The sequence below is a fragment of the Bos javanicus genome, chromosome 24 (genome assembly GCF_032452875.1).
Source record: "Bos javanicus breed banteng chromosome 24, ARS-OSU_banteng_1.0, whole genome shotgun sequence".
Lineage (NCBI taxonomy): Eukaryota > Metazoa > Chordata > Mammalia > Artiodactyla > Bovidae > Bos > Bos javanicus.
In genome coordinates, this window is record NC_083891.1 from 57,641,309 (window position 1) to 57,657,230 (window position 15,922).

The 15,922-nt window shown below is 43.2% G+C and overlaps 1 protein-coding gene across 5 annotated transcripts in view; it reads right to left on the reverse strand.

The window, feature by feature from the left end:
- The window catches only part of ALPK2 (alpha kinase 2), a 132,703-nt gene that overhangs the window by 67,261 nt on the left and 49,520 nt on the right, over positions 1–15,922 (reverse strand). The window lies entirely within an intron of this gene.

Below are 15,922 nucleotides of genomic sequence, written 5' to 3' on the forward strand. Positions count from 1 at the left end.
AATTCAAATGGGTGTGTCTTTCCTTTTCTCCTTTGCCTTTTGCTTCTCTTCTGTTCACAGCTCTTTGTAAGGCCTCCTCAGACAACCATTTTGCCTTTTTGCATTTCTTTTTCTTGGGGATGGTCTTGATCCCTGCCTCCTGTACAATGTCATGAACCTCCGTCCATGGTTCTTCAGGCACTCTATCAGATCTAACCCCTTGAATTTGTGTCTCACTTCCACTGTATAATCGTAAGGAATTTGATTTAGGTCATACCTGAATGGTCAAGTGGTTTTCCCTACTTTCTTCAATTAAGTCTGAATTCAGCAATAAGGACTTCAGCCCTATGTGACTAGTGAGCACTTGAAACACGCGTGGTGCCACTGAGGGACTGAATTTACATTTTTATTCAGTTAATTTATTAACACACGTAACAATGTTTAAATGATGCATGACTCCATTAGGAAAAAAATTAAGTGGGTTCAGAACCATCTGGATTATGTGAGTCTACTCCTTCGACCGTTAATATCATGAAATCTCAATACAGATCAAGTATTTCCGATGAAATGTGTCCAAATTGGGTATAAAATACACACCAGATTTTGAAGACTTATTACCAAAAAAAGTAAGGTATTTCATTAACAACTTTCATATGGTTTGTATATTGTAATATTTTTGTTATACCAAGTTAATAATATATAATATTAAAGTTTATATTATTAAAGTTCACCTGTGTCTTTAAACTTTAAAAAAATGTGGCTTCCAAAAAAATTTTTTTAATTACATTTGTGGCTTACCCACAAACACTACTGGTGGGAATGGAAAATGGTGCAGCTGCTTTGAAAAACAGTATGAGGTTTCCTCAAAATGTTATACATAGTTACCCAGCAATTCTACTTTTAGCTATCTCCCCAAGAGAACTGAAAACATATGTCCACACAAAAACGTCTATACAAATGTTCATAGCAGCACTACCCATAATAACTACAAAGTGGAAATAGCCCAAATGCCTATCAACTGATGAATGGACAAAAATAAGTGCGGGAGATTCATACAATGTAATATTACTCAGCCATGAAAAGAAGTACTGAGAGATGCTCTAACAATGGATGACCCTTAAGAACATTATACCAAGTGGAAAAAGTAGACCAGAACCCCACCTATTGTATGGTTCCACTTAGAGCAGGCATCAGAGAGATCGTGGTGCAGTTTTAGACCGCCGCAATAAAGCAAGTCGTATCAATTTTTGGTTTCCTAGTGCACATAAAAGTTATGTTTACACTATTAAGTGTGTGATAATATTATATCTTTTAAAAATGCATAAACGACAGTTAAAAAAAAACTTCATTGCTAAAAAATGCCCACCATCACCTGAGACTTCCAGAGTCATAGTAGAGACAACAAAGATCCCTGATTACAGATCGCCATAAAAAATATAATGATGAAAACGTTTGGAACATTGTAAGAATTACCAAAATGTGGCACAGAGACATAAAGGGAGCAACCGCTGTTGAGGAAATCATGTTAACAGACTTGCGTGATGCTGGGCTGCCACAAACCTTTGATTTTTCAAAATAGAATGCAGTGTCTGCAAAACATGATAGAGGCAATAATAAAACATAATGAAACAAGGTTCACCTGCACGTGAAATGTGCAGAATAGGCAAACGTACAGAGACAGAAATTAGAGTTTGCAAAGGGATGGGGGACAGGAGAACAGGAAGTGGTATAGGGTTTCTTTGGGGGATGACGAAAGTATTCTGGACTAAATAGAGGAAATGGTGGCACAGTTTGTGAACATACTCGTCACATATGTGGCTTGCATGAAATCTCTGTTGGACAGCGCTGATTTAAATGAAATTGGGGACTTCCCTGGTGGTCCAGGGGCTGAGACTCCACACTCCCGATGCAGGGGGCCCGGGGTTCGATTCCTGGTCAGGAAATTAGAGCTCACATGCCACAACTAAGGATCTGGTGCAGCCAAATAAACAGATAAAAATTTTAAAAGATAAATGAAATGACAGCTTCTTGGGAGGAATCAGAAGATTTGGATTGGCATATTTACACTATTGATATTATGTATAAAATAGATAATTAATAAGAACCTACTGTACAGTACAGGGAACACTACACAGTGCTCTGGGGTGAACTAAATGGGAAGGAAATCCAAAACAGAGGGGATATACGTGTATAAATATAGCTGATTCACAATGCTGTACAGTAGAAACCTAACATTGTAAAGCAACTATACTCCAATAAAACTGTAAAAAAAAAAAATAAAGTAAATGAAATAACAGCTTCTTTCCCAGCTGTCACTAGTGAGGGGACAGAATTTACCCAGAGCTAATCAACACATGGAGTGAGATTTGTTACACCCCGCCCTTCCCCCCAGGGGATATTTGGCACTGTCTAGAGACATTCTTGGTTGCTAACTGGGGTAGAGATGACAGGTAGAGATTGCTACTGGCCAGAGATGCTGCTAAAAACATTCTGCAATGCATGCGTGGCTGCCCAGGATAAAGAATTATCTAGTCCAAATGTCAGTAGCATCGAGTTGGGAAACTGCACCAGCAGTTGCTCAGAGTTTCCCAGCCTCCTTTGCACCATCTCAGCCTCTCGGACTGCCCTGAGGTCAAAAGGTATGTTCTGGGCATGCTCTTCCCAGGACGCTTTCTCCTGGAGTCCAGCCACTTCACAGGCATTCTCAGGCTGGAAGTTCCTCTGGACACCATGGAGACATCTGAGGCACCCTAATTCTCATGTGGATTAGCTGTGGAGTCCATGACTCTATCTTTTCTCCCTAAGGCTTCCTGAATTCCAAAATGTTATGTGCATTCTAAGTCGCTTCAGTCGTGTCCAGCTCTGTGCGACCCCATGGACTGTAGCCCACCAGGCTTCTCTGCCCATGGAATTCTCCAGGCAAGAAGACTGGAGTGGGTTGCCATTTCCTCCTCTAGGGGATCTTCCCGACACAGGGATCAAACCTGCGTCTCCTGCATCTCCTACATTGCAGGCAGATTCTTTACTGCTGAATAACTGGAGAAACTCCCCAAAGTGTTATATTTTATTTTTATTTTATTTTTATTATTTTAGGCATGCAGCTTACAGGATCTTAGTTCCTTGACCAGAGATCGAACCCTGGCCCCCTGCACCAGAAGCAAGTCCTAACCACTGGACTGCTGGGGAGGTTCCAACATACTTGCTTTAAATGAAGCTGGTCTCTCTCTTCTTGCTTTCTCTCCCGTGTCAGATTTCTAAGCCAAAGACAACTAGGATTTGCAAAGTCGTGTCATAAATTGGCTCCTGCTCAGATACCTGAAGTGAAAATCTGAAGAAGAATATCCTGACTCGCTTGGAGGTACTTTATTTTAAAATTATCCTTTCTGTCTGCATTAGTTTCTTATGGCTGCTTTAACTACCACAAACTCAAGTCACTTGAAATGACACAGAATTTATTATCTTACAGTTCTGAAAGTCAAAAGTCCGACGTGGATCTCACTGGGCTAAAATCATGGTGTCGGCAGGGCTGTGTTCCTTCTGGAAGCTCCAGAGGAAAAACTCTGCCTTTTCCACCTTTTGGAGGTTTGCCTGCGTTCCTTGACTCGTGGCCCTTCCTCCACCTTCCAAGCCGGCAGCACAGCATCTCCAAGCTCTCTCTGAGTCTCCTCTCTCCATCGCTCACTTAGAAGAACTTTTGTGATCACATTTGGACCCCTGGGAAGCCCAGGGTGGGCTGTCATATGTATGTGCAAAGGGCATACACTGTTCCGGGTTGGTCTGGAGGGCATAGACGGCTCACGTGCTATGGACCGATGTACACTCTGCCTTTGGCACTCTGTGTTATGCTTTGAGACGCCCATCATTTGAACAGGTCGCATTTATTTAGCTGTTTCCGGATAAGTCTTTCCTTAGACAAACAATTCTGAGAAACACATTATGGTCCATGTCTCCCTGGGTCTGTGTGAAGGCTCTTCTCGAGAGTTAAAAGATATCCTCAAATTACATTCTTTCTGGCAATGAACACATTTCTCCACGATCTGAGTATCTTGATGTTATCATCTTTTAATTTTTTTGTCTATCTGGATGATATTTTTAAAATTTTATATTTTCCTAATTACTCACAAGGTTGGACAGCTTCTCATATGTTTTTAAGTGAAAGTTGCTCAGTCGTGTCTGACTCCTTGTGACCCCATGGACATCCATGGAATTCTCCAGGCCAGAATACTGGACTGGGTAGCCTTTCCCTTCTCCAGGGGATCTTCCCAACCCAGGGATCAAACCCAGGTCTCCTGCATTTCGGGTGGATTCTTTACCAGCTGAGCCACAAGGGAAGCCCAAGAATACTGGAGTGGGTAGCCTATCCCTTCTCCAGAGGATCTTCCCAACCCAAGAATTGAACCAGGTCTCCTGAAGTGCAGGTGGATTCTTTACCAGCTGAGCTAGTAACTTTTATATTCCCTCTTCTATGAACTTCATATTTATTCACTTTTACCTATTTTAAATTCAGTTTTTAAGGGTACTTATCTGTTTTTATATACCTTGAAAATTAATACTTGTCTATGATATATATGTTCTACATATATTTCCCAGCGTGTCATTTTCATTTAATTTGATTTACAATATTTTCTGTTATATAAAATTTGAAATAATCAAAACGATCATGTTTTCTTCATTTTTGTTGTTGTTGATGTTCTTTACATTCCCAAATCTTATGGCTTTCAAGGTCATAAGAATAGTTTCCAATACTTTTTCCAGTAGTTTACAGTTTGGGTTTTTTATTTTTAACCCAAGAATCCATTTAGTGTTTATCTGAGGTCCACTGGTCTTATTTTTTTCTCCACACAGATGGCTAATTGTGTCTGCTTTAAAGATTTTGCTTCCTTCCTAAAACATGACAGGTTATTTCTATCATAACCAAATTCCAGTATATTCTTAGGTCTCCTTCTGTTTTCTCTACTCAGTTTGGTTTATTTATTTATCTATTTGGGGCTGTTGTTGTTTAATCACTAAGTCATGTCCAACTCTTTTGTGACCCCATGGACTGTAGCCCGCCAGGCTCCTCTGTCTATGGGATTCTCCAGGCAAGAATACTGGAATGGGTTGTCATTTCCTCCTCAAGGGGAATCTTCCTGACCCAGGGATTGAACCCATGTCTCCTGCACTGGCAAGCAGACTGTTTGCCACTGAGCCACCAGGGAAGCCCTGGTTTGGAGCTACTAGCACACTGTTTTGGTTACCTTAGCTTTAGTGTCCATATTGATAGATGGTTGGTTAGCCCGTTTCAGTAAAGCAAGTTCGTTTTCAGTCATTGCAAAAAAAAGACCAATAACGCACGTCTCAGGCACTCAGCTCCCACTCGAGGCAGCGATGAGAGATTTACTGCCAGGGCTAAAACCCACCCTCGGAGCCAAAGGACCCCCTTTCCCCGCCTCCACTGCTGCCATCCAAATTCTTGTCCCAGCACCACGCCTCAAAATAAAACTCAGCTGTAGATGGCACACCTGTTTTGGATTTAGTTACAATAAATCAGGATCTGTATTTATTTCAGTGGCCGGACAGGTGAAGCCCAAGCTGCATTTATAGTAAGCCAACTAGAAAGCAGAAGAAAATCCAGATCATGAAGCTCTTTCCTCTTAGGGTGAAGGGGTTACAGTTGACAAGGCCTAAACTTCCTGTGTTTCAAACGCCTGTGATTCTTTACAGAAATGCCTCAAGTTGTAGCGGTCACACGAGGTCTCAGTCTAATTGACCCATGGCTTAAAACCTTTTGCTCATGAGAGTCACCTGCTGCTGCTGCTACTAAGTCGCTTCAGTCATGTCCAACTCTGTGCGACCCCATAGACAGCAGCCCAACAGGCTCCGCCGTCCCTGGGAGACCTAGAGAGCTTATTAAAGGTGTGGATACCAAAACTCTGGGGTAAAATTCAGAGCTCTTTAAACATGTACCTTAGCACTCCCCTGGCAGTCCAGTGGTTAAGACTTGGCCTTCCAATGAAAGGTGTGTGGGTTTGATCCCTGGGTGGGGAGCTAAGATCCTATGTGCCTCATAGCCGAAACTCCAGAACATAAAACAGAAGCAATATTATAACAAATTCAATAAAGACTCTAAAAATGGTCAACATCAAAAAAAATCTTAAAAAAAAAATTCACCTTAGCAGCACAGATCACCTAGGCCCTCACACGGATGCAGTGCCCTGAGGACTCAGAGCCCCCACTGTGGGGCGCAGGAGGTGTCTCTGTGTTACAACACATGTTCTGTAATGAGGCAGCCTGATGCAGTCACGGGTGTGCACTGGTTCTTGGGAAATTTTGCCTAGGCTAAGGGCACAGCAACCCACTCCAGTCTTCTTGCCTAGAGAATCCCATGAACAGAGGAGCCTGGCGGGCTACTTAAAAAGAGTCAGACATGACTGAAGTGACTTAGCAGGCCCAGCAAGAACCCCAGAATAGCTGAAGTAAATCACAGCCAACATGAGCGGGAAAGGGAATAGCCTATAACTCAGCTTTTGCCTTGGCAGCAGGCACCCTTTCTGGTTGTATTTTAATAAAATTAAAAGTGTGGCCTAGGGGAACAGAGGAGGGGATGGAGAAGTTGGGGTTGGGAGCTGCAAACTGCTTCATACAGAATGGATAAACAAGGTCATACTGTATAGCACAGGGAACTATATTCAGTATCTTGAGATAAACCATAATGGAAAAGAATATAATAAAGAATCTATCTATCTATTTATCTATATATATAACTGAATCATTTTGCTGTAGAGCAGAAATTAACACAACATTGCAAATCAACTCTGCGTGCGTGCTAAGTTGCCTCAGTCATGTCCGACTCTACGTGACCCCATGGACTGTAGCCCACCAGGCCCCTCTGTCCATGGGATTCTCCAGGCAAGAGTACTGGAGTGGGTTGCCATGCCCTCCTCCAGGGGATCTTGCTGACCTAGGAGGTCGAACTTGCAACTTTTATGTCTCCTGTATTGAGAGGCGGGTTCTTTACCACTAACACCACCTTATACTCTAATTTAAAAAATAAATAAAATTTGAAAAAAAAAAAAAGAAATCTGCCCAGCGTTCCTGCCTCCTAAGAGGCACGCTCCAGGCCTGGACATCTGGAGGCAGGTGGCACTTCCCAGGCCCAACCTCACAGACAGCCCCACAGAGACCCACTGCTGGCTTCCCGTCTCAGCCTCCATCTGCTCTCATTAAGGGCTGCCAGCACGTCCACCCAGTGACCTCATAAACATGTAATCTCTGCCGTGGCTGCCATTGGCCAACCTGGGCCGCCTCCCTGGATAGTCCACATGAACTTCTTGGGTCCGCTTTTTGCTTTTGTCTCTAGTTTTCAAACAGCCTATTTCTGAAGTAAAATGCAGGGAGTACTATTTTCCCCAGAAGGCCTGATATTTCATGTGATTTTCTAGAATGTGGAGTGTTGCAGGAATGCATTTACTATTTAGTTTGGTTCAGTTTAGTCCTCAGTCGTGTCCGACTCTTTGCAACCCCATGGACTGTAGCACGCGAGGCTTTCCTGTCTACCAACTCCTGGAGCTTGCTCAAACTCATGTCCATTGAGTCAGTGATCCCATCCAACCATCTCATCCTCTGTCACCCTCTTCTCCTCCTGCCTTCAATCTTTCCCAGCATCAGGGTCTTTCCCAATGAGTCAGTTCTTCACATCAAGTAGCCAAAGTATTGGAGTTTCAGCTTCAACATCAGTCCTTCCAATGAACACCCAGGACTGATCTCCTTTAGGATGGACTGGTTGGATCTCCTTGCTGTCCAAGAGACTCTCAAGAGTCTTCTCCAACACCACAGTTCAAAAGCATCAATTCTTCAGTGCTCAGCTTTCTTTATAGTCCAACTCTCACATCCATACATGACCACTGGAAAAACCATAGCCTTGAGTAGATGGACCTCAGTTGGCAAAGTAATGTCTCTGCTTTTTAATATGCTGTCTAGGTTGGTCATAACTTTTCTCCCAAGCAGCAAGCATCTTCTAATTTCATGACTGAAGTCATCATCTGCAGTGATTTTGGAGTCCAAGAAAATAAAATCTTTCACTGTTTCCATTGTTTCCCCATCTATTTGCCATGAAGTGATGGGACTGGATGCTGTGATCTTTGTTTCCTGAATGTTGAGCGTTAAGCCAACTTTTTCACTCTCCTCTTTCACTTTCATCAAGAGACTCTTTATTTCTTCTTTACTTTCTGCCGTAAGTGTGGTGCCATCTGCATATCTGAGGTTACTGATATTTCTCCCAGCAATCTTGATTCCAGCTTGTGTTTCATTCAGCCCAGCATTTTGCATGATGTACTCTGCATATAAGTTAAATAAGCAGAGTGACAATATACAGCCTTGACGTACTCCTTTCCCTATTTGAAACCAGTCTGCTGTTCCATGTCCAGTTCCAACTATCATTTCTTGACCTGCATACAGATTTCTCAGGAGGCAGGTCAGGTGGTCTGGTATTCCCATCTCTTTAAGAATTTTCCACAATTTGTTGTGATCCACGCAGTCAAAGGTTTTGGCATAGTCAATAAAGCTGAAGTAGATGTTTTTTTGGACTTGCTTTTTTGATGATCCAACAGATGTTGGCAATTTGATCTCTGGTTCCTCTGCCTTTTCTAAATTCAGCATGAACATCTGGAAGTTCACGGTTCACATATTGTTGAAGCCTGGCTTGGAGAATTTTGAGCATTACTTTATTAGCGTGTGAGATGAGTGCAATTGTGCGGTAGTTTGAGCATTTTTTGGCATTGCCTTTCTTTGGGATTGGAATGAAAACTGACCTTTTCCAGTCCTGTGGCCACTGCTGAGTTTTCCAAATTTGCTGGCATATTGAGCGCAGCACTTTCACAGCATCATCTTTTAGGATTTGAAATAGCTCAACTGGAATTTCATCACCTCCACTAGCTTTGTTCATAGTAATGCTTCCTAAGGCCCACTTAGGGACTTTTTTTTTTTTTATAGTATATAGGACCTTTTTTTTTTTTTTAACTTTTATGCTGTATATTATACAGTCCGTGGAATTCTCCAGGCCAGAATACTGGAGTGGGTAGCCTTTCCCTTCTCCATGGGATCTTCCCAACCCAGGGATTGAACGCAGGTCTCCTGCACTGCAGGCGGATCCTTTACCATCTGAGTCACCAGGGAAGCCCAAAGCACGTCTCAAAGCCAAACGTGCAAAACCTCCCAAAAAGGTCACGGTCACTGTTTGGTGGTCTGCTGCCCATCTGATCCCCTAGAGCTTTCTGAGTCCTGGCTAAACCCTTACATCTGAGAAGTATGTTCAGCAAATCAATGAGATGCATTGAAAACAGCAATGCCTGCAGCCGGCATGATCGACAGAAAGGGCCCAGTTCTTCACAACAATGCCCAACTGCACGTCACACAACTAACGCTCCAAAAGTTGAACAAATCGGGCTATGAAGTTTTGTCTCATCCGCCACATTCCCCTGACCTGTCACCAACCGCCACTTCTTCCACCATGCTGACAACCCTTTGCAGGCAAAATGCGTCTACAACCAGCAGGAGGCAGAAAACGCTTTCCGACGTTTGTCGAATCCCAAAGCATGGATTTTTACACTACTGGAAAAACAAACTTATTTCTCGTTGGCAAAAGTGTGTTGATTGTAATGGTTCCTATTTTGATTAATAAAGATGTGTTTGAACCTAGCTATAATGATTTAAAATTCATGGTCTGAAATTACACTTACTTTTGTCCAATGTAATACACAAGAGAACACCCACTGCCCCAATTTGAAAAGTAGTACTGACTGACCTGGGGCTTTGTTCCTTGGCTAAGATGGAGGGAAATCAGGGCAAGGGGCTCCAGAATCCCTGGGGGGTGGGGGGGGCATGCCTTCATGAGGGGTGCAAACTCTCATGAAAGGTAGCCCCATTCTGCCAGTCTGGGGCCTGGAGCCCACCCGCATGACACTGGCATTCCACTCCCCAAGGGCCTTCAACCACCAAAATTGGGATCTCTGAGGGTGGGACTTAGGCACCTGATATTTACAGCTAAGATTCCCGACCTCAGAGGTATAGAGAATCACTTGGGAGCTTTCAAAACCCTCAGTGCCCAAGCCACACTGCAGACAAATCACATCGGAATCTTGGGGTGGTGGGGAGCCAGGGATGGTACTCAGGCATCAGATGGTTTAAGGTCCACAGGCTTGAGATGCATTGCCTTAGGGTCTTTTCTAACCTGGGAAAGATCTCTCCTTGCAGACCAAGACTTTTGGATCTTTAGCGTGCTTATGAATTCCCAAGAATTGGGTTAAAATTGCAGATTCTGATTCAGCAAGACTGGGGCAGGGCTTGAGATTCTATATTCTGACAAACAGGTCTGCAGACCACACTGTGAGTAGCAAGGCTGTAGGTACTTAGGAGCGTCCGTGGATTACTTAACAGACTTGAGTCCAAGACCTGCAGTGAGGCATGATCTTGTAGGTCTGGGATGGTAATGGTTTTTGGCAGAAGTGGCAGAGTGGGCTTTGTGATCAAAAACGAAACAAACGTTTGTGTGACTCCCTGAGTCAACCATGGCGTGGTGCTGACAAGAGGCGTGGCAGCCATGTGCTGAGAGATGAGTGATTATAAGCTTCTGTCCTTCCCATCATCAGCAGAGGGCTGGCTTATCCACCTCCCTAAGTCAGAGTTGGCAGTTGTTGTTTGGCGGGGGCGGGAGCGTCGGTGGGGGTGGGCACATATTTTATTATGTAACTAAATGCAAATCTCAGATTGTTCTGTCCCAGATATGAAAACTACATGGCAGGCAAGTTTAGATGATCTGCTTATATTTTCTCTATGCTTTAAAAAAACTCACTGGAAACCTACTACCTGCCCTGTCACTGGGTGGCCATGCACGTGGCAAGCTGCCATATAGATGGTGTGTAAATTACACAGCCTGCCTAACTACTGGACTGAACTTAGATGAAGGTGAGGTTTCTTATCACATTTATTACGTGAGCCCACACAAGTGATTCCCAGGTGGCGCTAGTGGTAAAGAACCTGCCTGTGGATGCAGGAGATGTAAGAGGCTAGGGTTCAATCCCTGGGTCGGGAAGATCCCCTGGAGGAGGGCATGGCAACCCACTCCAGTATTCTTGCCTGGGGAATCCCATGGACAGAGGAGCCTGGCGAGCTAAAATCCATAGGGTTGCAAAAGAGTTGGACACGACTTAAGTGACTTAGCGTGCATGCACACAAGTGACGCATTTCTGTAGATCCTAATACACATACACACTCACACACACACACAAGTATAAGTAAAAAGGGAAAATCTGAACAAGATCAGCAGATGGTATCAATGCATCTCGGTTGTGAAAATTATACCAGAGTTTTGCCAAATGTTAGCCTCAGGGGAAGCTGGCCACAGTGTATAGTGGCCTCTCTGTCTTATTTCTTACATCTATGCATGGACAATTATTAAAATTTTCAATTAAGAAAAAGCATAAAACATCTTGTAGCCAGCCCTTAACGTTTTTAATATGGGGAGATAAGTAACAAAACAAAAAAATGATAATACTTATTAAATGTTAACTGCGTAACAGGTACTGTGCTGAGCATTTTACATGCATGGCTCTATCTTTTCTTCTTAATATTTACTTACTTATTTATTTGGCTGTGCCAGGTCTTAGTTGCAGCATGTGGGATCTCGTTCCCCAACGAGGGATAGAACCAGTCTCCTGCACTGTGAGCATGGCATCCAGGCCACTAGATCCCCAGGTGAAGGTAAAGTCGCTCAGTCGTGTCCGACTCTTTACGACCCCATGGACTGTAGCCTATCAGGCTCTTCCATCCATGCGATTTTCCAGGCAAGAATACTGGACTGGGTTGCCATTTCCTTCTCCAGGAGATCTTCCCGATCCAGGGATTGAACCTGGGTCTCCCGCATTGTAGACAGACACTTTACCATCTGAGCCACCAGGGAAGTCCCTATATGAAAGTTTTAATTTGCACAGCACTCTGTGAGGTGGTGGTTGTTATTATTACTGTTGTTATTATTGCTATCATTTTGTTTCAAATGAGGAAACTTGGGCTGGGAGAGCTTAACTAGTTTTTCCCAGGTCACACAGTCAGGAACCAAACATGGCTCCAGAGCCCACTACATTATACGAAGAATGCAGACAAGAATGTTGTTTCTCTGGAAGAAGAAATCACAGTTAAAGATGAGGAATGTGCTTCAGGGAAGTGCAATTTGAAGGAGCCTGCACCTTGGCCTTGAAGGACCAGGTGAACTGAGCTGGCAACAAGCCAATCGAGGGCACTCCAGACCTGAAGGTGGAAGAAAGCACTGCCTGTCTGAGAAACTGCCTCCTTTTCCAGATGAGGAAACCAGTGTGCACGTCTGCTTCGCCTCTCAGGTAGACAGAGGCATAATCGTGGAAGGCCCCGAATGCTTGGGGATATGGTGAGGTCTTCCCGGATCCAGTTAGCAGTGAGTGAGAGCTGATAAGACACCACTAAGGCCAAGGCTGTATCTGAATCACTGGCATTCGCAAGGCAAGCCAAGTGCAAGGTGTGGCCAGCTTGGCATAAACCAATCAATTCCCAATGATGGGGCTTCCCGATGGCTCAGCGGGTAAAGAATCCTGCAATGCAGGAGACACAGGAGATGTGGATTTGATCCCTGGGTCGGGAAGATCCCCTGGAGTAGGAAAATGGCAGCCCACTCCAGTATCCTTGCCTGAAAAATCCCATGGATAAGGAGGCTGGCGGGCTACAACACAAAAGGTCACAGAGTTGGACATAACTGAACAACTAAGCACAGCATGAATCTATCCCCAGGGCCAGAAGAGCAGCAGACAGCAATTTCCTAGTGGCAGGTTGGTATGTGAAGGGAATCAAGGAATGTACTTAGGAAGATGAAGACCACAAATTGTTGAGATCAGTGAGTATTAGAATCATACTTGACAATACCTGGAATTCACGGCAAAAGCAATTCTAAAAAGAAAGTTTACAGCAATACCTCAGGAAACAAAAGTCTCAAATAAACAACCTAAACTTAAACCTAAAGCCACTAGAGGAAGAAGACCAAAAAAGCCCTAAAGTTAATAGAAGGAAAGAAATCATAAAGATCAGAGCCGTATCATGTATCAGAGCATGTATCATAAAGATACATGAAACAGAGGCGAAGACAGCAATAGCAAAGATCAGAAATTAAAAGCTGGTTCTTTGAGAAGAATAAACAAAAGTGATAAGCCTCTAGCCAGACTCATTAATAAAAAAAGATAGAGGACTCAATCTAGCAACCTAGTACCATGTGGCTACTTACTCATTCAGTTATTGAGCGCATATTATATGACTAGTATGATCCCAAGGACTTGGGACATATTACTGAACGAAACGGTGACCAGCCTGCCTACCATCATGGAGCTCACCTTCTAAGCTTAGTGCTATATCCTGGTCAGGAAGATTCTTAATTATCAGAACCTAAGAATGCATTTCCATACTGTGTACTTGAGATCCCATCTCTTTAAAGAAATGCAAATCTCTCTGGGGTGAGGCTGGGCAACTCTGCAGAAGAACAGACACAGCACTTCTGATTTAAAAGCAAGGATGATCTTACCCCAGTATGGCTACAGGGAAACTTAAGATGGGCAGACTGGCAGGCCTCGCCTCTGAGTTGGATCAGGAAAGCAAGATCAGAACCAAGGTGAAGGATTGGCAGTGCGATCCTTGAAGACGATTCAAGTTAGCCTGGGGTACCCTCTCCGTTTTCCACTCCCAAACTGGGATTAATTTAGGAATCTTCCATAAATGTAGACACTGGGGGCTTTCCAATCTTAGCCTGGGCAAGTACTACTCCAAGACAGATCAGAACAAGATGGCCTTGCTTTGCAAGAGTGGGAAAGGAAGACAGGAAATAAGGACCCCTGGACATGGTTTAGTTTACACGTCAGCCTTGTGCTGTAACACAGAATTAGAGACATGGAATTTTTCTCAGAAGCTAAAAGCAACACACAGATGAAGAGAACATCCTAAAAGATAAGATGCTGGTTACTGTTTCTACTGCTGGGCACCTTAAAGGTAAGTGAATCAGGCAAGAGTCAAGAATGGGCAAATTTGCTAATATTACCCCCAACCAAGAATTTTTAGCCATTTCAAATTTTAAGTTCTCATGAGCCTCAGATGTCTGAGAATAAATATTCTAAATGTCTTTTGACTTAGTTATGGGAGGATTCACCCCCATAACTTGGGCTTTTTTTTTAAGCAACATTATAAAAAGTTTGATTTGGTTTTCAATGACCCTCTAATGCTTTTGTATCACGTTTGCAATATTTAGCCATTTGATATACATCTGGCTATGTTGTGCACATATGTAAGAAGCACAGACATCCACAATTAGGGAGTAACTTTTTGCATGGGTAAAAGAAATCTGTGCTCACTATACCACTATCCCTGTGGCATAATTTTCCTGCTTTAGTCAAAATTTTTCTACAGCACAAAACTGTTTTTGAATATACAGCTTCTACTCATGTTGACACTTGAGTGAGAGACTGGCTCTGCTACAGAGAACAGCAAAGTGAAAAATGGTCCCTCCACCCGCAGAGTGCAAGCTATCTGAAAAGTCATATTCATCGTTCTGAGATAATTGCCTTGGTCATGCCTGAAAACACAGATGGGACCTTGAGTTGAGAGCGTGCAAGGTGGGTGTGCATTCATGAATGTGTGAGTGTGTAAGCAAGAGTGCCCTAAGAAGTTCAATAGAGACAACAGGGTCCCAGAGACAGCCTGTTTTATTTCGCTGCATTGCCAGGAAACAAGAGAGCTTGCTGGTCCCCAGAGTTCTCCATCTCAGAATCGAGCTTAGAGCACAAGCTGAGGATGAGAGAGGGGGCTCCCTCCTTCGATGCCTCTCAGCTCTGGGCAGCTGAGGGAGCTAGGAATTGCCTTGTACAGCAGTGGGTCTGAAACTAGCCTTGTCAACAGCCCCTTCCCCTCCTCTGACTTCTGGGAGGCCACTGGGCAACACCTCCCCCTTCACACAGCGCTTAATAACTGAAATAATTTGCCCAGTGAAATGCTCGGTGTGGATGCCAAACAGCTGTGGAAAGGCACCCAGCTGAGCAAGGCAGAGTAGTTTATGAGCAGAAAAGGACATGCTGTGTCTACTGACATGGAGAAATGAACGCTGCAGCTTAATTTTGTATTACTCTTTGGCCAAAACCCCTCCTTAAATGTATCTCGGGCCTGAGTCTGTGGTCACTGCTGTGTTAAACAACCACATAGGGTAAAGCTGGCACTCCTGCAAAAGAGTGGAGTAAATGTGGCCCTCACATGGCTAATTTGGCCAGTGGAACAGAAGAATCTGCTCAGGGAAGAAAAACTACCTTACATATGGAGATTTTTTCAGATTGGCTATTTTATGAGTGGGCCTTTAGAAATCATCAGTGCATTAAATTTTTACTTTTTCCCAAAGTGAACTCAATAACTGAATGCAGTTGGGAATATTTAGTTTTCTTTGGAGTATTATCTAGTCTTCTATAAAAACAATACTAGGTTCCTACTACAGAGTTGGGAGAACGGAAAGCAGAGGCCGAGTAAAAATAATGATAAATAACTTTTCGTGGGTATTTACAGAAATCAAATCTTGGCCATAATACAGCATCAGTTCAAAGCCCACTTAAAACCCTGTACACTTAAAAATATAATAAATTCATATATCACATAACATCCTTAGTATATTAATTTTTCCATCTCTTTCAAATATACCCCGAAATCAGTAACAGGGTAAAACTTTTTTTTTTAATTCCTGCAGTGTTTTCTTTGCCTCTTTTACACTATGTGGTCTAAGAAAAATAAAACAGAGATTCATTCAAAAATCTACTTAGATTTTTGAGCACAGCAAAGTCTACTTTCTCTGCTTTCTCCAGCATCATTAAGCAAATTCTGCAAATCTTTTAGACACACCAAAATCTCTCATTCATTCTATGAA